The sequence below is a fragment of the Lissotriton helveticus genome, chromosome 5_1 (assembly GCF_964261635.1).
Source record: "Lissotriton helveticus chromosome 5_1, aLisHel1.1, whole genome shotgun sequence".
Taxonomy (NCBI): Eukaryota; Metazoa; Chordata; class Amphibia; order Caudata; family Salamandridae; genus Lissotriton; species Lissotriton helveticus.
In genome coordinates this window covers 1590190952-1590215780 of record NC_136065.1, presented here as the reverse complement: position 1 = coordinate 1590215780, position 24829 = coordinate 1590190952, and the positions used below count along the sequence as shown (strand labels likewise).

General features: G+C 45.1%; 1 protein-coding gene across 8 annotated transcripts in view; it reads right to left on the bottom strand.

Annotated features, from left to right (window-relative positions):
- AMPD2 (adenosine monophosphate deaminase 2) overlaps positions 1-24829 on the bottom strand; it is a 505052-nt gene that overhangs the window by 198944 nt on the left and 281279 nt on the right. The window contains exon 1 of one of the 8 annotated variants that reach the window (XM_078644776.1): positions 9702-9839. The exons of the other annotated variants lie outside the window; for them this stretch is intronic. The gene's annotated coding sequence lies outside the window, so the exon portion shown is untranslated. Of the gene's footprint in view, positions 1-9701; positions 9840-24829 lie in introns of those variants that run through there. 8 annotated transcript variants of the gene reach the window in all.

Below are 24829 nucleotides of genomic sequence, written 5' to 3'. Positions count from 1 at the left end.
CATTTTTGGTGTTTTTTTATAACGCAGGCTGGTAACACCAGCAGCTAAGACAGAGGCGAAAACAAAGGGCCCTATTTAGAATTTGGCAGAGCAGGAGCACCACCATAAATCTACAGTGCTTCCGGTCCTTATGACCCATCAGCCAAGGGTTGCCAAGTAACAATGATGGTTACTGAGGCTACCTTCACTAATTGTCCCTGCCTGAGGTATAGTAGATACAAGTAGGGAAATTTTATAGTGGCTCCCAAATGGAGAGAGAACTCTACCTTCCCGTGTGTTAGGCCCTTAGAGTTTTGTATTGAGAAAATAAACTCTCACTTTGAGAGTTTGTTTTCTCTATGCAGAGAATTTTGCTGAGTGGATGTTCTAAAAATGGTGCCTGCTCAGCAAACCTGCAGTGCTCTGAAGAAGGTGCTGCCACCAAGGCTGCCCTCAAAGAACAGAAATACAGGCAGGTGGGGATCTTTAAAAATGTCTTACAGTCCTCAACATGAGTGGCAGAGACCACAGGTTTTCCCCCACCCCCTGACTGCTGACTATCCAAAAGGTGATACATCTTCCTTTTAGCATGGTCTACTTGTATATAGTAGACCAGGAATTTTACATATTAGACAAATCTGGCAGTCTTTAATATCTATGCATGATCTGAATTATCTATTGAGTTGTCTTCTAAGATGTTATCATAATGCAAGAGTAAAGACAGAGCTGGTGACTGTAGAAAATAATCCAAATAGGTCAAGGCACATTTACCCCCTTACACACACATTCACATCCGAGACCCTTCTCCCCACTCCTCTTTTTATCATACTTAATTATATTGCCAGGGCAAAGAATTAAGGGGCTGATTACAATGGCGGTGAACCCGCCATCATGAGGCCATTTTCAGCTCACAATATTATGAAGGCGAACGGTACTGTGGCGGTGGGAAACTCTGACCGCCATGCATCCGAAGAGCTCCTTGAGCCCGCAGGTGCAGCGGAGGGCCTCCCTATCCCTGAAATGGTGGTGGTTACGATGGTTCATCCCTGCCAGCCTTTCCATAGCGGTTTACCTGCCATGGAAAGGATGACGGGGATGGACTTTGTGGACCCTTAGCGGGCCCTCTTTCCCCCTGGCACTTTGGGGGGCACATATGGTGCCCTTCTACATTTCTCTGCACCATGTGGCAGGTACCGCATGGTGCCTACATGTAATGCTGGGAAAAGTGAAATGTGGCGTTTTTACATTGCGGTGGGTTGTGCTGCCAGCATCACCCGCCGCAATGTAAAATGTGAGGAGTGCGACCGCCGTGGTGGCGGTCGCATTGTAATCAGCCTTGTGGGATCGCCACCTTGTAGGTGGGCGGTCCCACTTCCCGATACGATGGCGGATGGACTGAAGTCTGTCCGCCATCGTAATCACCCCCTAAGTCAGGATTTATAAGAGGCTAGGTGTTTACAGCAGGTAGAACAAGCTTCTGCAATGCAACATGTCTCGCGTTTACCCGAGTTTGAGCTATTAGCATTGTAAATGACAATGTCTTTTATTTATGTTTTGGTTTTTAAAACATAAATAAAAGGCTTTGTCATTTACAATGCCAATAGTTTAGACTCTCGCAAATGCGAGACCTATTGCATTCCAAATGCTTGACCCTCCTGCAGTAAGAGAAACTCAAAAAAGAAAATAGTGCTTCCAGAATAAAGAAGACTACCGTGTAACAACCAAAGTAAAAGGGCCAGTCCTCAGGGGATGTTACGAATGAAGACAAGGCGGTACTAAGGAGGGACTAACAAGCCTTATAACGAATCAGAAGCCAGCATTTATGAAGGACAATGACACAAGCCAATGACCAAAAAGGGCGGAGAGTGGGCGGGACTTCAAGTACATACTCCAGTTCAGCATGGCTCGCAGAGCACTGCATGTGCTGCCCAGGCTCGACCTAAAAAGGGCCAAACTAGGTGGGCTTGGTGACTCATAACTGAAATTGATAAATTGTAAGCTATGTCCCTGTATGCGTATCCTCAGAATAGGAACACAGAGACATATCTAGAGACTAATAAGGCTATGGTTCCAAGTTTGGTGATTGCTGCTATGCTAGCATGGGGTATTTAATGGGTGATGTATTTAACTTCTCCCAAGTTCACCACCTCGAGATGAAGCCTAACATGTGGAATTGTTTTTTTTACCACAGTGACTATTGCATATTTTGTATATATGCCTAGGCATTTTAACCTGATAGATTTCCTCAGGCGTTTTGTGGTTTAACCAGTCGGGATAAAACTGCAGAATGTGGTAATTGCCGTGAAACTCAGAATTCCAATTTGTATACAAGCATTCTTTTGCAAATGAATTGGATTTTAAAATACAATTTTGAATGAAGGTCTAAGCAAAATGTGTATGTTTATTGAAGGCTGGCATTGGATATGTCAATAGAGATTTGCTTACCTCTTTATTGCTATTAGTATAGCCGTGCAGCTCTGTAGAGTTTGAATTTGTTGCATTGTATTCTAATTCTATTTAAATAGTGGTTTATAATCTTAAAGAGGCACCATAGCACATTTGTAGAGGGGTAGCATGCTGCTCCATGTAGTGCCATAGATGTAGCATGCATGTTTGTTTTAATGTCTATGCTCTTAATACATTTTGTTGCCATGCCTCTGCTTGAAAGTAAGGACTAAGAGACAGGTTGCTTAAGCATTCAATTTGAATTGATGGACAGGAGTGAGTGAGTGCAGTCTGGCCTGTGCTGGAAGGGTTTGTGCGTGGCTATGGCTGAAACAGTCAGGCTAAGAATGAGCACAAAGATAAAGGAGCTACTACGGGGAGATGCAAACTGAGGTATGTGGGCAGTTACTAAGCCCAAGAGTGAGCCGACTCTACCCCCACAACAGCCTCTGTGGAAGTAAAAGCCATATAGACTTCACGGTCCAACAGGGACTACCGCGCCAACAATATACTTTGCTTGAGGTAAGAATTACCTGGGCTCAAAAAAGCAGTCTGCCTTTGGTGGGCTGCAACATGAATCAGAACCATTGCTAAAACCTATATAATGTTTTTGTGGGTTTCTGTATAAATAGTGCCTGATGTTATAAATGAGTTCAAAGCATTAATAAAATAAAACCAAGCAGTGTTTCTGCACAGCTGTGCTTTGGGCCTTTAAACGGTTTGGAAAGTGCTACACAAATAACAATACAATATAATATCACTGCCTCTCTCTATTACATTCTGATGTAACCCAGCATTCTCTGTTGATTGTTAAAGTCAAAGTGTGGTGAAGTACCCCTGCTGCGTATTTGTACATGTGGGGGAATGTGGGGGCCTGCCATCCTAGTTGATCTATCCTCATGTACTTTAAGTGCCCACTATGGTCCAATTAAAAGTTGCACAGTGCTGGTGGGCTGCAAACGCCACACCAGTAATTGCCAGTACCATGTGGTTACAATTCACAAGTACTCAGCAATTACCAGTTAAACTCCACAAAATGGAAAATTACTGGGCGGACCCAGATTTATGAAGAGATACATGGCATTCAATTTCCGTGAGGTTTGAAACTCATATTTAACACCTGCTCTGTTGTAAGGCCGGAGTGCAGGGAGGTTCAGAGGCGATTGTAGGAAGAAATAGAGAATGCTGGCAGGGGAAAACATATAATGGGCCCCTCATGGCTAGTCTGACGTTAGGTCAGGAACCATGGAAGGGGATGAGCTTCAATGCAGACTTTTCTCACACCAGCTAGATTTTCCAGTCGGTAAAATCAGATTCTTTCTTCCTGATCTCACAAGTTTCCACTTGGAAATTCAACTCTGCATAGTTCCCAATGAGGGCCTATGTCTTCTATGGGCACCTTGCAAGTGGGCTGACTTGGCAGAGACACCGCGACACCATAAGGCAGTGGTTCCCAAACTGTGTGCCATGGCTCTCTGGGGAGCCGCCAAACCTATCCAGGGGAGCCACGCGCCAAGCACTTTAATGCATTTAATGTTGATGGGTCTGTTGGTTTTAGTTAAACTAATTAGACTTAAACACATGATGTAGATGATTTGTAAGTAGCATGCCTAAAGCTGTAAAGTAGTGCTTTATTGATGACATGTCGAGGGAGATGATCTATATATTTCACTGGATCCCCACGTTCCAACACTCCCAAAGTAAGTAGAAGATGTCTGATTTATTTTGTTAGACGCATTAATAGTTTTGTTTTTTTCCAAATGCATTTTACACCAATGCAAGTTACCAAGAAAGTACAGTTGTCCTTTCTATTAAACACACAAAGTATTGACATTTGTACTTGAATCATAGGTACTTCCAGTGCATATTTCTTTCAGTACACACACATTTTTAGACAGGCCTGCTCTCTCCGTGAGCACACAGAAGTAAAACACCATATACGGCATAATGCCAACATTTGGAGGCAAGAAAGAGGGACGTTTAAAAAAATTTAAAAAATCAGAGGAATTTATTTTACTTGCATTTATTTGGAGGCAATTTTGGGTGGAGACAGCAAAAATAATGCTGGATGTGGTTTACAAAATCACGAGTCACCCTGCCGAGACAGGTGTGTTGGCACGTATGACGTGGGTAGAAATTGAAGTGCATACAAATATTCTTCAAGCGCAGAAACACTTTGGCAATGGGGCCTACATGCATAGGGGTGCTTTCTAGCACTGTAAGTAGGATAAAAAAAGTTTGAGAGGGTACTCTAAAATTGGCATGGGCACAGAAGTGTAACTAGGAATATTTTATTAGAGGCACTGCCTTAGTAATACAAAATACCCTGTGTATGTGATTATAATTCATTCATCAGCTTCATCCGAATTATTTACAGGGAGAAAAATGCAAGTACGGTCTTACCTCCCCCCTCCACCCTCCCAAAAAACATAACAGTGGGGAGCCACGGGCAATGGCCAAAGGGTCAAGGGAGCCGTGGGTCGATAAAATTTGGGAACCACTGCCATAAGGCACAAGAAACTATGAAAAACAGAGCCTTATCTAACTGTAAATGGCTTTTGGATGTCCTCTGTGGCTGAAACGGACGAGAGATTTTGCCAACGATGTTCCCACACTTTTTTACTGTTACAAAAACAGTTCCCATGCATCCCTTACAAAATGGATAATGCTGACCTTCAGGTGTCTTTTGAAGATAGGGAAGGGAGGGGAGTCTCTTGTTTTGTGAAACCAAGGGAGAGGCAGATAGTGCAATAAAAAACAATCCTTTCTCACCAGGGTGGCTGCTATCTGAAAGAATTGTAAATGAGGACAATTGGTTAATCAGCAAATCCATAGGCTGCTTAGGAACCAATATATGGCTTTAATTGATGGAGTTAATTGAAGCTTAATGGTGGCAATGATTAGTTCTATCTGAGATGGTCTGTAAGTGAGTTATCACCTGAGTTTTGGAGTGTATCCTAATGGAAAAATATATGTTTTAAAGGTTTTCACAAGACACAGTAAGATTGCTTATTACACAAAATATATTTTTCAATACACTTGTTTTACTTTAAATGCTACATCTCTTTGTACATTTTGTGTCAGCCTATCTTAGATTGTGTGTAATACAATTTTAAAATAACGACTTGCATATTTACAGTGCTTTCAGTTGCAGGCTGGGACCTTGTAGCACTATAAATAAACATCACTATTCACCAGTACACCATCAAGGATTCAGTTCTGTGACACTCTGGTAACAATGACATCTGCAGGGATCAGATTAGCCAACTCAGCTTTCATAACACCAAAGAATGTATTCACTGCAAATTATTCAACTTTCACTTGTTTTCATTTAAGGTGTGTGTTATTTTATATACAGTTACCTGAATGTGAAAGGCCAACACAATAGTCACAGAATATTGTTTTCATTTGAGCGGGCCACTGCCCCTGCCCTCACTGCACACACAATCACAGTCCCCATATTTTTCATTAAGGCACTTCAACCTCTGGATGAACTGCAAAATACAGTGTATGATGCTGAAATTGAAACCCCAACTCCATCGCAGCACAGCACACATCAGTGAAAGAATTTTACGAGTCCTGGAAGTTGCAGAAGGCTCCGTTCAGAAACGTGTCTGGGGTCTGAATATCTTTTAGCCCAATGAGCATTGCCCCTGGTGGTAAGTATATTTGGGGTTAAACAAAAGTACAATTTGTTTCCATAGAAACCCTGAGTGGTGATTCTATTTTGGAGAATAGAATGGTTCTAACGCTAGCGTTAGAACCATTTTATGGAAACAAATTGTACTTTTGCTTAACCCCAAATATACTTACCACCAGGGGCAATGCTCATCCAGGCCTATTTACTTGCCTGGAAAGCTTACGGACACTCTATACCATTCTTCATGACTGCTTTTTGTATTGCGGTCTATGGCCTATTGCATTTTCACTACATATGCACCTGCATTTCACCAGATGTGTGGCTATCTCTCTTCTGTCTTAAGCTATTGAATAATTTTAATTTCCCTCAGAGAACCCCCATGTGTGCTCCTGGTAAACTTCAAGCACCTCATGCTCCTTGCTACGTTCATTTACAACATTTGGAGTGTTCAGACGCGGGATAAATAGTATGTGCAATAGAAAAAGCCATGTGCGTTCCATCTCTTGCTGTCTTTCTAGTCCCTTCCTCTCCATTTTTAGGGCGAAGCCTACCTGACATTGCAGCTGTCTGGGTTACTTATGACTTGTACGCATTCTGAAAGCTTCCCTGGGAATGCATTTCGCCCACTGCTTACTATTGACTTTGTGGTTTGTAACTCACATGTGCTTGCTTTTCATTTGCTGAATTTATTAGTTTAAGGCAGTCGAGCTTGAGCTTGAGTTTGTCCATCGCGTGTTAAATGTATACGTCAGAGTACTCACTTTCTATAAAAAGGCCTTTAAGTCTTATTCTTACCCTGTCACATTTGCTGTGAATTCAAAGACAGATGTCAAATGTCAGGCTCTGTATTCTAGGGAGCTTGGGGTTTACTTTTCTTTCCCTGACTTCAAAGTGAGATAATTTATGTGACAATCCATCCTGCTGATTACCTATGTGAGAATCAAGCTGTAGGATGTTGTTTTTTTAGCACACAACAAAGATTACATCAGAATTAGGAATGATGAAATGAAGCATATTTTTTGTAATTCTGAAGTGGGGTGGAGATAAATATTTGAATATGATCAAAACATATCAATACACTACATATTGACATATCCACACATTATCGTTTGTGCACTGTAAAGCTGTATGTCTGGGCAAATGTAATGGTAATTTCCATTGGAAATGTGTTGTCTGTAATGGCACTGCACTCTCACACCATGCATACTCAACACAACCCCTCTCCACTTTACACTGCTCCACTCTACAACACTCAACTCTGCATCACTCCACTCTAAAACACTCTACTCATCTCAGTGCCCTTCCACTCTACACCATGCCACTCTATTCTACTACACTACACTCCCCTTGACATGCTACTCCACTCTACGGTATGCCACTCCACTCTACGCCCCTTCACTCTAAGACACTCCACGACACATCCACTCTACGTCTTTCTACGCTATGCCCCTCCACTCCCCACCACTTAACCCACTCCACTCCAATATAATCTACCCCAACCCAATCTACCCTACTCCTCTCCAAACTACCCCAATCCACTCTAATTCAATCTACCCCCACTCCACCCAATATACCCCACTAAAACCCAATCTACCTCACTCCACTCTACCACAATCTATCTCACTCCACTCCAGACTGCTCCATTTCACTCTAATCTACCCCAGGCCACTCAATCTACTAAATTCCACTCCAATCTACCCCACCTCACTCCATTCTACCTTATCCCATCCCAATCTACCCCACCCTAATCTAACCAACTCCATTCTATCCCATTCTAATCTACCTCACTCTACTCCAATAATATCCCACTCTAATCTACCAAACTCCTATCTACCCCCACTCCACTCTATCCCAATCTACCCAGTCCATTCCAATCTACCCAACTCTAATTAATCCAATCTATCCCACTCCAATCTACTCCACTGCATTTCATCCTAATAAACCCTACTCCACTCTGCCCCACTCCAATCTACCCCATTCCATTCTACCCCAATCCACCCCACTCTACTGTTCCCAAATGTACAGCACTCCACTTCAATCTCCACTCCATTCCAATCTAACCAACTCCACTCTTATTTACCCCACTCTACACCAACCTACCCCACTCAAATGTATCTCAATCTACCCCACTCCAATCTACCACAATCTATTCCACCCCAATTTACCACAATCTATTCCACTCCACCTGTCTACCCCACTCCAATCCAACCAATCAACCCCACTCCACTCTACCCCAATCTACCCCACTCTACTTCACTCTTGTCTACCCCAATCCACTCTAATCAACCCCAATCCACTCCAGGCGTCCTTAGTTTCCCTCACTTCTCTCCAGTCTACCCCAATCTATCCCACTCCACCCCACTCCAATCTACCCCACTCTACTTTAACACAATCCACCCGTCTACTCATGCCAATCTACCCTACTCCATTTCAGTGTACCCCACTCTACCTGTCTACCCCAATCCACCTCAATCCATTCTACTCCACTCCAATCTATCCCATTCCACCCCACTCCATTCCAATGTACCCCACTGAACTCCAATCTATCTCACTCTTCTCCACTCCAATCTACCCCACCACAAACTGAACCACTTCAGTCTACCTCACGCTTCCCCAATCTACCACACTACAATCTACCACATTCTACCCCACTTCTCCATAATCTATCCCCCTCCACTCTACCCCACTCAACTCCACCCAAGTCTACCATATTCCAAGTTACTCCAATGTACCCCACCCCACACCAAGCCATTAACATTTAGCCATACTGAACAGCAGCGACACGAGTGTACAAAATGGCTAAAACATATTGCCAAAGATAATAACTGTCATAATGTCCAGACCTATTGCCAATGCTTGTTTCCACCCTGCCTGTATATGTGCACCTTTCCCGTGTCTGGCGTGTGCGCGGCGGTGTCTGCCTGCGCTCTCTCTTCTTGTCTGGGCCTCCCTCTCCTCAGCATCATGTGGTCCTACCCGCTATCCCGTCCACCACCCAAGCAGCAGCTGCTGCTCCCAGGCGGGCTGGACAGAGCCGGGCAGGCCACAGAGTGACCCCGCACTGCCTCACCCTCCAGCCCCGCCAGGTGCGAGCACTGCCTCTGGACGCTAGATTGTGCTGGAGAAGCCGGCTCTGCAGACCACGTGACGAAGATGCCGGCTGCAGGTCTGACCGCTGCACGCTGTGGCGCAGAGGTCCTGTGGGAATACCGGCACACCGGGGACAAGTGAAGGCGATGCCCGGCATGAGATGAGCATAGTCTGGAATGGGGATGCCCCGTGATGAAAATGCCACTGGGCATTACCCTGTGGGGGTCAAATTGAGAAACTGGCTCTCTGTAATGGGCTCGACCTGTCATGGACATGCCCCACGTGACAGGCATGACCTGCGATGGACAAGGCATGACATGGACAGGCCATGCGAAGAAGCTGGCTGTGAAGAAGATGCTTTGCGTTGGACATGCCTATGTGATGGGCATGCCCAGTCAAAAAATACCCTAAAGTGGGCATGGCCAGTGATGGGCAGGGGATGCACAGGCGATGTCCTGTCGTGGAGATGCCATGTGATGGACACACCAGACATGCCCTACAATGAAGATGCGCTTCTACGAGCAGCAGACTACACTCACTCACGTACCTGAGTGATGACCGTGTACTTCTGGGCCCCCGCGCCCGTAGCCTGGCCCTGTGGCCTGTGCCAGCGTCCCAGAAAGTCCCCGAGTGGATGCGGTGCTGCCTTTGCCCTAGTTTCTGCAGACACTGGCTCTGTTCAGCTGACTGATGGCGCTGCTTGCCCTGTGCTCCCGTGCTCATGTGCTCTCGTGCTCCCGTGCTCCCGTAGTCCTGTGCTCCCGTTCTTCCGTGCTCCAGTGCTTCCAGTGCTCCCAGTGCTGTCAGGCGCTCGCTGCCCTGGCTCCAGCTGCTTTCGATGCTCAAGTACTGCCCAGGGCTCGCTGTTCTGGCCGCGGATACTCCAGCGATCCCAGTGCCTCCAGTGCTCCCACAGGTCCAGTGTTCCCAGTGCTTCTAGTGCCCCCCGGTGCTCTCACAGGCCCAGTGTCTCCAGTGGTTCCAGTGCTCGCAGGGCGTCCAGACCAGTGCCCGTCAGAGACGCAATCCCAAAAGATGCCACTTCAAGAGCTCGACTGGACTGTACCAAGTGCAGCTACGGACAGGGGAGGCCGCAGAGCTCCCCGCCCCTCCCCTACCCTCGCGCAGCCGAGGAAGCGCCTCTGACAGCTGCTGCCTGCAGCAGCAGGCGGAGGTCCGGGGGTCGGTCACAGGCACGATCGATAGAGAGCATCAATTGAGAGCACCGCTCCCAGATGTCAGAGCAGGCCACGACGAAAGCAGGTAAGAGCGGAGGAGGCAGCAATGGGAGCAGTCGCCACCGGAGAAGATATTGATGGCAGGCAATAACTCTGCTGGCATTAGAGGAGTACCATAACGAAGGAGTAGCCGATCAATCAGTAACGAAAGTGGCACTAACAGTCCCAAAGCAGGCATCAACCGAGAAGTGGAACTGCAACTTATAGTGACGGAACAGGCATTTCTTGAGGAGACAGTAAAGCAGAAAGCAGCAATCATCAACCCAGGAGGCAATAATGCAACAACCAGTAATGGAGCAGGCAGCAATACAGGAAACATTACACAGGCAGCTTCAGGCTAAAAAAGCAAAAAGAACAGATGATGGACGAAATGCTGAACAAATCAAACATTCTCGCCCAGTCAAAGATATGGGCTAATCCATTGTTTTTTTTTTTGCTGAGCATGCACCCCAGTTCGAACCCAGGAAACAAAGTTGTTTTATTAAGCCCCGTTGGAGGGAGACCTATGCAACTGTTTCAGTGTGTTTTTAAAATGCACCATTTGCCACTGCTAGCCCCAGAAACTAAAACCTGAAATTCCACATCCTACTAGGCCTACAAACTAAATGTCTCTACACTGTGTCATGCAACATTTGTCATTTCTGTCACTAAAATTTCTTGAGAAATAACTAAATCCACTGCAGAAGTTGTTGAATTGCTTATGCTGAAATCAATGTTATTTACAATACAATGTACCCAACATATTGTCTAGAACAGTGGTTCCCAAACTGTGTGCCATGGCTCCCTGGGGAGCCGCCAAACCTATCCAGGGGAGCCGAGCACCAAGCACTTTAATGCATTTAATGTTGAAGGGTCTGTTGGTTTTAGTTAAACTAATTAGACTTAAACACATGATGTCCATGATTTGTAAGTAATATGCCTAAAGCTGTAAACGTAGTACTTAATTGATGGCATGTCGAGGGAGATGATCTATATATATTTCACTTGATCCCCACGTTCCAACACTCCCAAAGTAAGCGGAAGATGTCTGATTTATTTTGTTAGACTCATTAATAGTTTTGTATTTTTCCAAATGCATTTTACACCAATGCAAGTTATCAGGAAAGTACAGCTGTGCTTTCTATTAAACACACTAAGTATTATTAAGTATTGACATTTGTAATTGAATCATAGGTACTTCCAGTGCACATTTCTTTCAGTACACACACATTTCCAGACAGGCCTGCTCCCTCCTTGAGCACACAGATGTAAAACACCATATACAGCATAATGCCAACATTTGGAGGCAAGAAAGAGGGACGTTTAAAAAAAATAAAAAAAAATATGAAGAATTTATTTTACTTGCATCGATTTGGAGGCAATTTTAGGGAGGAGACAGCAAAAATAAAGCTGTATGTGGTTTACAAAATCACAAGTCAACCTACCGAGACAGGTGTGTTGGCACTTATGATGTGGGTAGAAATGGAAGTGCATGCAAATATTCTTCAAGTGCAGAAACACTTTGGCAATGGGGCCTACATGCATAGGGGTGCTGTCTAGCACTGTAAGTAGGATAAAAAATGTGAGAGGGTACTCTAAAATTGGGATTAGCAAAGAAGTGTAACTAGGAATATTTTACTAGAGGCACTGCCTTAGTATTACAAAATACCCTGTGTATATGATTATAATCCACACACACTAACCTCAGCGCTTGCTAAGGGTGGGAACTAGAGGCACGGGCTTAGGAGCGAGCAAGCCTCCACTTTACTAGGAAAACACAGGGGCAGCCTATTTTTGTGTTTTCATTATATGATTGGAATACCTTCATCAGCTTCATCCGAATTATTTACAGGGAATAAAATGCAAGTACTGCAGCGGCCGTGCTTACATCCCACCCCCCCGCCAAAAAAACATAACAGTGGAGAGCCACGGGCAGTGGCCAATGGGTCAAGGGAGCCGTGGGGCGATAAAGTTTGGGAACCACTGGTCTAGAAAAATGATACCCCTCAACACAGTGTATGAGAACAGTGAAGAGAGTGCCCACAAATATTTTTGACTGAGCTTCTGAAGTGAGCTCTGCCGCTACTAGTAAAAGTGATACCTCATCGGGGTCTGGGTCTAGTTGTGCCCAATGCCAACACTGCTGGTGTTGCTCATGTAAACTAAAAGAACAGCACTTACCGTACAATGAAGCTAGAGGGAGTCAAGGAACATACCCACAGTGGCACAAATAGGGGTTCCAAAGACAAAAAGAAACACGGGGAGTTACCGGCAACCGTGACCCTTCTGTCAGTCCTCTCATATCATGCTTGTGCTTCCACCACAACTATCCAGTTCTCAGAAAACATATTCACACATTATAACACTGCTCTAGAGGCTCAGAGAGACTCAATCACCCTCTGTACCAGAGTCTTGTATTGCCCCACTCCAGCAGATAGTCGGAGGGAGCTTAGTGATCTGGGGCATCCCAGTCCCGGTCCAGTGTCCAGCTACTTCTTAAGATGATGTCTTTCCTTTGTCCTTCATGGAGATGCTCTCTTACTCTTACCCACCATTGCCAATGTCTCCCTTACTGAACACATCTTTCCAGAAGCTCTCAAGACAGGCCAAATCCTCCCAATCCTAAAGAAACCTACAGTAGACCCTGATGACGTCGCCAAATACCGGTCGTCACTCATGTACCATTCATGGGCAAGATCATTGAAAAAACAGTCTAAGTTCAATTCTAATATCACATTAATGATAACTGCCTCCTTACATCTACCAGCCTGGCCTCAGATCCCACTGCAGCACGGAGACCACTACCGTACACATTGTAGACAATATCTTCCTGACCAACAGATGAAGATAAGCCCTGCCTCATGATAATGCTGGACCTCTCAAATGCCTTCGACACCGTCAACCCCTCACACTCACCCTGAAGTCTCGAACAGGATTCACCAGCAATGTCCTTCACTGGTTCTCCTCCAAAGTTTCCAACTGCCACCAGTTTGTTCATCTGGACACCTCCAGGTCCCAAAAATATCCAAATCAACTGCATAGCTCTGTCCCTTGCCATCTTCAACCTCTACATGCAGCTGCTTGGTACTCTAGTCAAAGATTACAGTATCAAGATTCACCAATATGCCGATGATACCCAACTCTACTTAAAAGTCTTCTCTGCTTCTGACATCTAACCCCTCAAACATTGCCTTCACATCATCTAAACCTGGATGTCTAGTGCCCAATAGAAGCTCAACCTAAGACAGAAGTTTTGTGATTTAGCACGAAGAACAAACAAGAAACAGTACAAACATGGCCCTGTGACACACATCTTGATGGAGGTGGGCGGAATTTGCGTAGTCGTGCTACGCAAAGCTCCGCGAAACGGTAAAAAATATCTGCGAGCGCGCAAAAGTTCTGTGAACACACTGAATTGCTCATTCCGCCGGCTCACGGTGCTTTTTTTCTGTTCGCGGACGCTGTTTGAGTAATCGGGGAGAAATATCTCGCGAACAGGCATTATGAAAGTGCTAACAAGCAAAAAATTCTGCGAAGCCGCAGATCGCGGAATTTTTGGCAATTCTGCTTTCTCCGCAGAACGCAAAATTACCCAAATTCCGCAAGCGGAACGGAATTTACCACCCATGCCTACTAAGAACCCCAACTTTTACTGAATGCCAAGGCACTTGGACACACCTTGATAATCAACTTGTCCTCAAGGAACACATTCCCCAAAAATACAAAGATGGCCTGGTATCAGTTCTCTAGTCTAAAGAACCTGAAATTATTCCGTGCAGAAACCAACTTCAGAACTGCTGTTAAAGCCCTCATATACTCTCATCTGGATGGTGGTAACGCCCTACTCAATGGTCTCCCTGACTCCACACTAGGAACCTGTAAGGGCATCATATATGCCACACCACATCTCATTGAGAGCATGAAGCAATATGAACACATAACCTCCCCTCCTGATGGAACTCCATTGGCACCCCTTGCTGAACCGCACCATTTTAAAAAACAGTTGCATCATTTGCAAATTCATCCTAACTGGCATCCCCACTTATCTTGCAGTAAGCTCACCATCTCTGGTGGTTTACAGCACACCCGCAGCCAGGACACCATCACACCACAGATTAAGAAGTGCAAAAAAAAACAAGGGAGGAGGCCTTTTCCATCTGTGCATCCAGGATCAGGAATAAAATCCTGGTATTCATCAGGACTGCCCAACACTGCTCCAGTTTAGGAAAGATTGAAGGCCCACCTATATAAAGAACATTACCTCACAATGCATTAACTGTCCACATGCAATCTACCTACTTTATGTTTTATTGTGAACCTCCACAGCGCTCTGCTGCATTTAGAAATGCCACATACATACATGCATTGGATGGCCATAGTGAGAGCACTAGGCCTTCAGCCCAAGTTCCTCTAGAAACACTGTACTCCCCATCCTTTGGTGAATCAAGATAGGCAGCCCCCCCCACCTGCTCCCTCAATGTGCACTATACCTTGATTCCTCTGGGTACACACAGGCTCCAGTGCCCACCACAAACTGTTCCCTGATAGAACACTATACCCCACATCCTCTATGTACACCGAAGCTCCAGCCGTACTCCATCTCTGCTCCCTATTGGTACAGTCTGTACACCATACCCAAGAGCACAAAGGGACTGCAGCCGTCCCCTTTACTACTCGGCTGCGGTACACTACACTTCACATCCTCGGGGCACACAGGAGCTGCACCTTCTCCCTCTACTTGTCTTGCTGGGTATACTGAGCTACAGGAGCCACAGACCACCCCATGCGCTCACTGGCCCTCTACCTACTCTTGCGAGTCTCCCAAACACAGGGGCGGTTGGTCTCTAACGTTTGTTCCTTCTGGGTGAACTGGAGATGTGCCATACAACACACAAAGGGTCAAGAGCACTTCTGGAGTCACGCTGGCCCTCACCGAACCATCACAACACAAACCTTGGCGTGATACCCTTTAATAGTGTTTAAAATAATTTTTTTCAACACACCTAACATATTGTAAATCTCATCACCTACTGCTACACTCCCTCCAGGAAAACCGAGGCAATTCAAAGAATTGGACAAGGTAGGCTTACTCATGTAATGTGATATGCTTCATCATTTGCCACCTCGCCCCACCCTAGTAAGGTGGTACTACCAGGGCAAACTCAAGCTCAGGGTGAGGCTGACCTCAGGGAACTCTTAGAAATTACTTATTTTTTTCTGAGTAAAAACTTGGATCCAGTACAATAGTTGAAAAAGCCTTAGGATAAATCACAAAGCATCCTTTATTCAGGTGGTATTCTAGGCTTATTTAAAAAAAAAAAAAAGGTATTGTCAGAGGACGTTTATGGTTACAATGACCATCACGCACCTCTGAATTATCTTGCTAACATGTTTCTTCCTAATTTTTTATGAGCTACCCAGTCGCTGGCATTCATCAGGGTCACGTCTCGGTGAACCTACGCCAATATACTAATAATGCAGAGAATTCTCGGACATGTGAAGAGAGGACCTACCTCTCTTAATTTAAATATTTTCATCAGGTGCATTAACCTGGTTGGGAGGGAGCGATAACAAACAAACACACCTGTAGAAGTAGCAGCAGAAGAGACATTCACAAAGCAACCCAAAATGGTAAACTTCCCATCATGGTAGAATCATTAGAATGTATTCTGTTTGAAGCCTTCCTTGGGAAATACCTGTTTGGTTATCGACATACCGTGGCTACAACTGGCCACATGAACTGATTGTCTCTGGGTTGCATCACGATCCACATATAATTTAATCTATTAAGAACACTAGACATGGCGATGCACTTTCACACTTCTATACTGTCATAAATAGACCTGATACCCCAGTACTACCTTAATACCTGTGCCTGTCATATTCAACTTAAAACAGTTTTGTCTCATGTCTACCTCTCCATGTAGATCTGCCTTTTGGTCATCTATACTGAAACAGTATCTAACCGGTCTATTTTACCCTTTTTGTATAGTGACCGCTATTTATATATGCACCTTAGGTTGCAATAGAGTGTTCTCACGAAGCTCAGCCTCATTGCCGTTTACACGCACGCGCAACTGAGTTCTATGGTCCTAGTGTACGGCCAGGTTTTTCCTAGAAGCGAACTCCGATTAACACCCTTGCGCGCATGCGCATTACATGAGCCGCATCCCAATCAGTCTAGCAGCCCAGTGTAGCGCATGCTCCGGCTTTTGACATTGCTCCCTTGCGCATGCCAGAACCCGCCACCCTCGCGACTCACGTACAGGAGTAACACAGGTGTTTTCAATCGGAAACCGAACCCCCGGAAGGGCCATTTATGGCGAGTCAGGTAATCGCCGTGATTCTCCTTCATACACATAAGGTTGGTCAGGCATTGGGTTATATTACTCGTATTGGGACATCTTACGGCAATTAATTGCAGCCGTAACTGATCTGATTAGGTCTGGTACGCACTAGATATACTCCCCTCCCCTCACACACCATTCTACATCCATCGAGGAGAGGAGGAGGATGTATAGGTGGAGCGGCGGAGAATACCCCATTAGACAGTAAGAGTATGCTTGTGTGAGAACATGAGATTGAGTCTAGGGATTGGGACTCTTACTTGGAAAGTACTTGGGACTTCCCTTTTTATAAAAGGATTAACTCGGGCACTTATGTCTCTTTTTGTTCTCCTCATCTTTTCTCCTCATTTTTAACAAAGCCTCGGATCAAAAGGGTCCGCGATCTTCCACCCTCCTATGGAACAATGAGTTCCAATATTTAGGGTAAGCATTATTACCATGGAATAATGAGTGTGTGCAGACCCATCCCCTGCTGCACTTTGTGCATTATTACTATCCTTATGTTGCTCTGTGTAACTGTTTCTTTTATATATTATTATCTCATTTCAGGCTGCTACAACCAAGGCCACCTTGCAGTGGAGCACATTCACCACCTGCCCACATAGTGGACACCCTCCAACCACAGTTTGGACAGGGTGGAGCCCGCCCCTTAGTCACATATAGGTCCTGATGAATGCTGCGGACCCACACGGGCCACTTGGCAGAAACATGTTAACCTCTTAAATTTGGTGTGGGGACAATTAATACCCCAATACACCGACCACGTTTTTAGCATACCATATAGGCACCAGCAACATTAAAAATAATATGACGCCTATAATGGATTTTTAACTCACTTTTTCTTTGGGCCCCCACTTAGAAGAGCATCCCTGTCGTCAGGTGCAAGCCCGCCCTCCATCAAACCGAGTTTTTGGAGGGCGAGGACTGGTCAATGATGAAGCATGACACCAGGTGGTGTGTGAGACCAGTCTTACACTTTTTGTAAGATGCCAATATTTTAAACTAAGAAACATTTACACTTAGCCCCCCTTTGGTTTTTCCCGCTGGGAGCAGCTCTTCTGTGGTTTAATGGTTATCAACAAAACCTGTGCTGAGAACTATAGAACTGGATCCAAGTTTTTATCCAGAAAAAAATAAGTGATTTCTAAGCACTCTCTCAGGTCAGCCCCACCATAAAGTTGAGTCCGCCCTTGTAGTACAAACTTACCAGGGTGGGAAGAGGTGGCAAATGAAGAAGAATGTCACTTACATGAGTGAACCTACCACGTCCAATTCTTGGAATCGCCCCCTTTTTCCTGGACGGAGTGTAGCTGAGATTATAAGATCTACAATATGTTAGGGGTGTTGAAAAAATCATTTTTATACACTAGTCAAGGTATCATGCCACTTTTAGTGTTGTGATGAACTGTAGATGTGCTTCATGATCAGAGCGGTGGGGTAGGGTGTGACATCCACCAAATACATTAATTTTCGGATTGCAATTTTCGATCTGGGTACCCTGCATCGGGCCTACTACTTCTGTGTAGGTTTTTTTTGTCGTGGTCCAAGAATAAAAGCCAAATTGCTGACCTTTGATGTAAAACAGGAGAGAGGGATAGACAGATTTATACATCAGGTAGCTGAATTTCAAAATGTGAAACCAGATGACCTAGAATCAATACTGGCTTCCGTGCTTGTCTAAATTGTTTGATCCTAGGCAAACATTTTATTTCACAGATCCTCCTAGTTCTTTATTATCACATAGTAGAGCACTTTTAAATACTTGAGTTCAGGGTAGGCACCATATAAGCACCTGTTATATTTGATTTAATAGTCTATAATGTTGCTTTATCTATAATAAGAATATAACCCATGTTTAGGGTTCAAATGACTACTGACTTGCCTCTTAGATCATTAATGGCAGTGTCGTTAGGGGCAAAGCCATTAATGTTTTTATGTTCATATTTAAAAACTATTACTTTTAATACATGTCGTCAATGCAGTGATATAATCTGATGTACTATGGATAAACACTTTTGTATGTTAATGAAAAGCACTGTTTTAAATTTTGAAGAGACTGTATCAGATTTTTACATTATTTTTGTTGCATGATATACATGCCAAATGTTTTCATCGCATAGCCTTTGCATGGACTCTGAGAGCAAAAGTCAGATGCTTGGCTCAGCTCTAGCTCAGTTTGCCCTATTAATTTGCTGGCGCGCCCACCTCTATTTGCAACTCATACTTAGAACACAGGGCTGTCAGCCACTTGAAAAACTGATTTGCAGGAGGAATGGACTGGAAACATTGAGCTCTGCCTACTTTCACCAATTTGACAACTGTACCATCAAGGCTTCTTGTAGCAGAGACAAAGAAGAGTGCGTGTAGTGAAAATACATTTAAGAAAATAAGGGAAGGGACTCTAGGCTGTTGTGTCAGTAGTGACTGCTACTGAACAGGGGTGGTGGGGCGGGGGAGAGAGCAGAAGGGGGGAATAACAAATAAAATAAAAAGGACTTAGCTGAATGCCGGCAGCTGCCACTTCTCCGCGCCCCAGCAGGAAGCACAGAGCCTCCCAGAATCCCCTGGCCAATCATGACTCTGCCTTACAGCAGCATTGTGATTGGTCTGAGCGCTGTAGTTCGGTGCTCAGGCGAGATAGGGAAGCTGTGCATGTTCCCCACCAGGCTGTGTAATACAAAGTGGAGGGACGGTTTGGCCAGCGCAGGAGGGCCGGCTAAACCATCCTGCACACTTTAGAGTGTGCTTAACTCTCCTCCCCCTGGACCCTGCTCTGACCAGCCCCATCCCCACCCCCACCTGCACCTAAGCAGGAAGGAAAACTACACTGATAATAACATTAATTATTATCATTTTAGTTTTCATTTTATACTGCTCACAGAACAGTGGGGCAATGCTCCTCCGCCTTAGTGGGGAAGCTGCTGCCGTGTTGTGTTGTATGTGACCGTAGTCATGAGTTCCCAGGAAGAACGTATTCAAATAATAGAGTACGGAGGCAGACATCAGTAATCCATACGCTAATGCTGGCTCGTAGCAAAAGAAGTTATACAAATACAGTCCGGAGTAACTTTTTTTCTTTATGGCATGGTGTTTATTATTCAGTCTTTTCACACAAAACAAGCACAACGGCAGCCGACACGCGTTTCGTCCTACAGACTTTTTCAAGGCAAGCAGCAACGGAGAAATGGTGCTGTGAGTTTAAGCTGTAGTAGGGCAGAAGTAGCTGAGCCCAGTAAGGTCCTGACCTCACATTCACGTTCTTGCATGCGCACTAAGATGTATTCTTAGAAGCAAAACTGTATTGCCAGCCAAATGCAAAAAAGTACTGAATTACTCCATTCCGATGTAGGAGGTGAGACGCACACAAAGACGAAAGACAAGTAGCACAGCAATTTGCAAGACAAGGTCACACCACAAAATTAGTAGTGGACTTACGAAAGACTTGCATCTGTTCAGACATAGAATTGTGTCACACTATGGTATTGATATCTCATGGGAAGGACTACCAGGCCCAGATGGGAGGGGCTCAGCTTCAGGGGAGGTGTTTGTGGTGTGCCACCCCCCTCAAATGCATTCTTGGCTTGGTATTTGGGTCTGGGGATGCTGAGTCGATCTGCTCTGATGGTGTCAGTTTTTCTCGTCATTCTCATTTTACTAAGAGTTTACAACTTGAATGCTTGTGAATAGAGAATTGCTCTGGGTAGCATTCCAACCTATCATTTTTTGCACAGCGTGCCACTGTGGACAAAGGCCCATTGAATGCAAATCAATACTGAACCTGCTCTTCATGGGAACAGTACAACCCAAACTTCAGTGGTCTCACCCCTTCACCCTGCAGCCTCCCACTTTTATAGTTGAAAAATTTGAGATTCAGAACCCACTTCTGTCTTCTCCCAATCCCCCTATGCCATGAATCTCAGTGACTATGTTACGCCCCTGATCATGGTCCCACTGGGAGGAGTGGCTGATATTCCCTGAGGTCCCAATACATGCACTTACTTACATACAGGGATTTAAGTGGAATGAAAAAACTAAGGGGTCTCTGAAAGGTGCGTGGCCGATGTAATTAAGGGCGTGGCTTAAAAATATGCAAGGTAAAAATATGTGATTAGCATAGTGTGCCACCCGACTGGTATTTTGCTGCTTCTGTCCTTGCATCCAGATATATAATACAACAACGAACAATACACCCACGAGAAGTCAGGGCTGTTGGCTTTTGCCAAAGGTTAGTTGTGTAAGATAAATAAGCAACAACTATGGCTTCCTTGTATAGAATACTGAAAATGCTTCTGTTCTGAAATGATGAGACTGAAAGAACTTTAACGATCCTCTTAAAGTTACCTCAAAGGCAGTGAAGGCTGAGCGTACTGCTGCAGTTAAGATTTTTTTCTACCCTGAGGGCAAAAAAGGAGAGCCCGATAGGGACCAGTCTCAGCACCTGCTTTTTAGAAGTGCTGAGCATCGGCAGGACCCGGCCCACTTAAAGCCCTGATTACATGGGCTAGACTCCAGGAAGTCGCTCATTCCATCAGTTGTTGCGCTGATGCTGCCCTCCCCACCCTTAGCAGAGCGTGATCCCAAATAGGTACGAACTCCATGCCCCAGCGGTACAAGGGATCAGCCAGGCTTGTTGTTTAAGTAAATTAAGCTACACATTTCTCTGCAGGACTCGTTTCAGTTTCCAGGCTATTTCGAAATCCATGTTGTTTTGTTTGGCTTCTCATCCCACTCCGCTCCCTTCCTCGCGCCCCAGCCATCGCCTCACGCGCATAACATCTCGACTGCGTCACAGCAGTGTGGCCTGAGGGCCGGCCACCGAAACCATGTGATTGGCGGAGGATTTGGGGGAGGCCCGGGAGAGGCTGGGGTCCTGCGCATGCCACGCTCCACCCTTTAAACGACACTGACTGCCCACTTGACACATAATATCTAAAACTACGCATAAATGCGGTGATATCAGTGTAGAGACAGCGTAGAGAATCTGTGTAAAGCTCCAGTCTGCAGCGCCTACCTCCAGCGCCCTTCGCAGAGGCGCTAACCCCGCCTCGACATCATTCCGTTCGGTCATGCGCTATCTTAGAACATTCCCAGGAGTGAATTAATAAAAAGTGACTCAACGGCCATTACACGTTCTAACATTTTGGGCTGAGGGCTAATATCGGAGTGCTCAGGCAGAAACGTGCTGAAATACGTCCAACGGATGATTTCCTGCAAAGTAATGAAATAAAATGCTTCTTGTGCCCACTGCCAAGCAATGATTTTGTTTCCAAAACAGGAATGGAACATTGCATAACATGGAAAGTCAGACTGCACAATAGGTCACGGGCGGCACATCAGCGCTGCTGGAGGGAAGGAGCCCTGCAAACTGCGCTCACCGCCCAGACATAGCTATGGGCTATTAATTAAACACTTTAGAGTTACATGTTTGCAAGCCATATAATGTAATAGGCTGCAGTAGTGTTTCAGGGGGAACTCATTGCCACCCAGAATCTCATATATCCACCTATTACAAGTAAAACCGCGCGAAATTAGTGGCCAAGAACGATGCGGAAAGGGATATACCCAGCGGAATTCCACACAGAATCATCCCAGTTCTCTTGCGTACAATGTGAATATTAGCTACCTGTTTAGACCAGAGGGGTTGGTGCATTCTATGTTCCTCTTGTACCTTCGTAGAGGGTCGGGTGGGGATTGGGAATGGGCTGCACTTGTGACTGCTGGGATGGGAATTCAGCTCAACGTCTAATTGGGGCCTTAACAAGCAAAGGCTAATGCAAATGGCCTGGCTTTCTGGTGCCTGTATGTAGACACAGATTAATACATGTTATTTACGTGCATTCCATTCACTGTGCTGCAGAATGTTCGTCCTCAAATAAAAGGCAGCAATGCTGGCTTTGCCAAGTGCTTGGAAAAATAGCACCCAAGGATTGCTTTCTGTATAAAAAATAATTAGGAGATACATAATTGAATGACAAAGACTGTGATGACTGAGTGTACTGTTTAAATGTAAAACAGCCCTTCATGAATTCCAAAGAAAGCACTTCCTAGAAAGCAGAATGATATATCAAGCATTCAGAATCATGAAGTGACAGAGTAATACTCCTCTGAGTGGAGGCAAGGTTTGTTCTCCGTACATTTAAATTACTGGTAACAATGTGCAATGCACACAGCTGCACTTCCAAACCGAATCTAAAAAGCTTGCATTGGTTCAGGTCTGAAGACCAGTGACGGTAAAGGGTACATCAGACCCTGTCGCTGCCACAGCAAATAATATCTGCATACCCAGCATCCTTTGCCAAATCATCACCTCTTATGTTTTCAATTCCACATGAATTGTTATATCTGCCTGTTGGTGACCTTAGACACTGCTCCCTGCTGCTGCACAAACATGGGAAGTTGTAGCACTGGACACACATACAACTTGCCCAGAATGAGTTGTCTCGCCCACCTACATCCCACAAATGTCATTGAACATCTGGAGATGCTAAAGATGACATCAACCGGAGATTGTGTTCCAAATCATTGAAGCTATAATGTGGTTTATCACTGAGCATGCCTTTCTCCACAGCTTTAGCTCATTACTTGTTTCTCTGGTGAATTATTGGCACCCATGATAGAAAATGTGGTTTGGGGCTGGACAGAATGATGCAACATATTCAATTTTACCTCACTGTACACCAGTTTGCCGATAGGTCTCTGTGTCTCAGTTTTCAAATTTCTTTCGGACTATACCTTATTGCCTCTTACCCAGTCTGGGTTTCATCCTGGTAGCTCTACAGAGTCTGCCTCACTCATTGTATCAGGCAAGAAAAAACACTCATTGGTTCCAACTTCAACCACAAGTGCCATCTGCTCTGGTACTTTTGCACACACCATATCCCAGAGTAGGCAGGGGCTGCAGCCCTCCTCCCCTATTACTCAGCCGTGGTACACTACGCCACCCACATAATGGGGGTACACAGAAGCTGCAGCCATCTCCCTCTACTTGTCTTTCTGGGTATACTCAGCTACAGACCACCCCGTGCCCTCACTGGCCCTCTACACAATCTTGCTAGAGTCTCTCGTACACAGGGGCTGCTGATCCCTAACCTTTGTTCCTTCTGGGAAAACTGTAGATGTGCCTCACAGGCGTAGCTTCAGGGAGCTGGAGTGTGACACACCCCAAATAATGAATTCTTGGCTTGGTAGTTGGGTGCGGGGCCGTGAGTCAGGTCTGCTATATATGTGTCGGTTTTCCATGTCGTGATCCAAGAATAAAAGTCAAATTACTGACCTCTGATGTAAAACAGGAGAGAGGGATCGACAGATATATGCATCAGGTAGCTGAATTTCAAAATGTGAAACCAGATAACCTGGCATCAATACTGACAATACAAAGAAAGGATAGCTGGGTATAGAATGGACTGAGTTGCGTAAAGTAACAGTGACTAAATAAGAATGCTCAAGGATATAAGTAATGGCCATCCACCATCACCACGTGTGTAGACAATGTCCACACATATAATCAAACAAAAGAAATTAATATTCCGAGCAAAAATTGTCCAAAATAATCAGAACAATCCACGTCAGTAGTTGCCACAAAATTCTTCTTCTCTTCTTTATTTTCTTATGACACAGTTCAACATAGATTCTAGCCAACACATGTTTCGTCTTATGCAGGCCCGGACTGGCCGTTGCGGGCACCGGGCAATCCCCCGGTCGGCCGCGAGGGTGGGGGCCGGCCGTTTTTGTTACAGGGCCGTTTTTGCAGCATAGCTGCAAAATCGGCCCTGTAACAAAATCGGCCGAAAACCGGCCCTGTCAACGAGCGCGGTCGCACCCCCAGGGGGCCAGCCGAGCACTTTGCCAGGGCCGGTTTTGGTGCTCAGTCCGGCCCTGGTCTTATGTGGGGTGAACCACAGACTTCTTCAGGGCAAACTGCAAAACAGTTTGGTCAAAACGTGGTACTTAATAAAAATTGGCCAAATAATTTACTTCAATAACGTCAGATACCGCAATTGTACAGATTTAAGGAAAGAGTAAAAAGGACAAAATGTAATATGCTCGGTTTTCAATATTGTTTCAAAGTCAGTGATCACTAACCAAAAGTTTACCTACCTTGCTTACTTAGT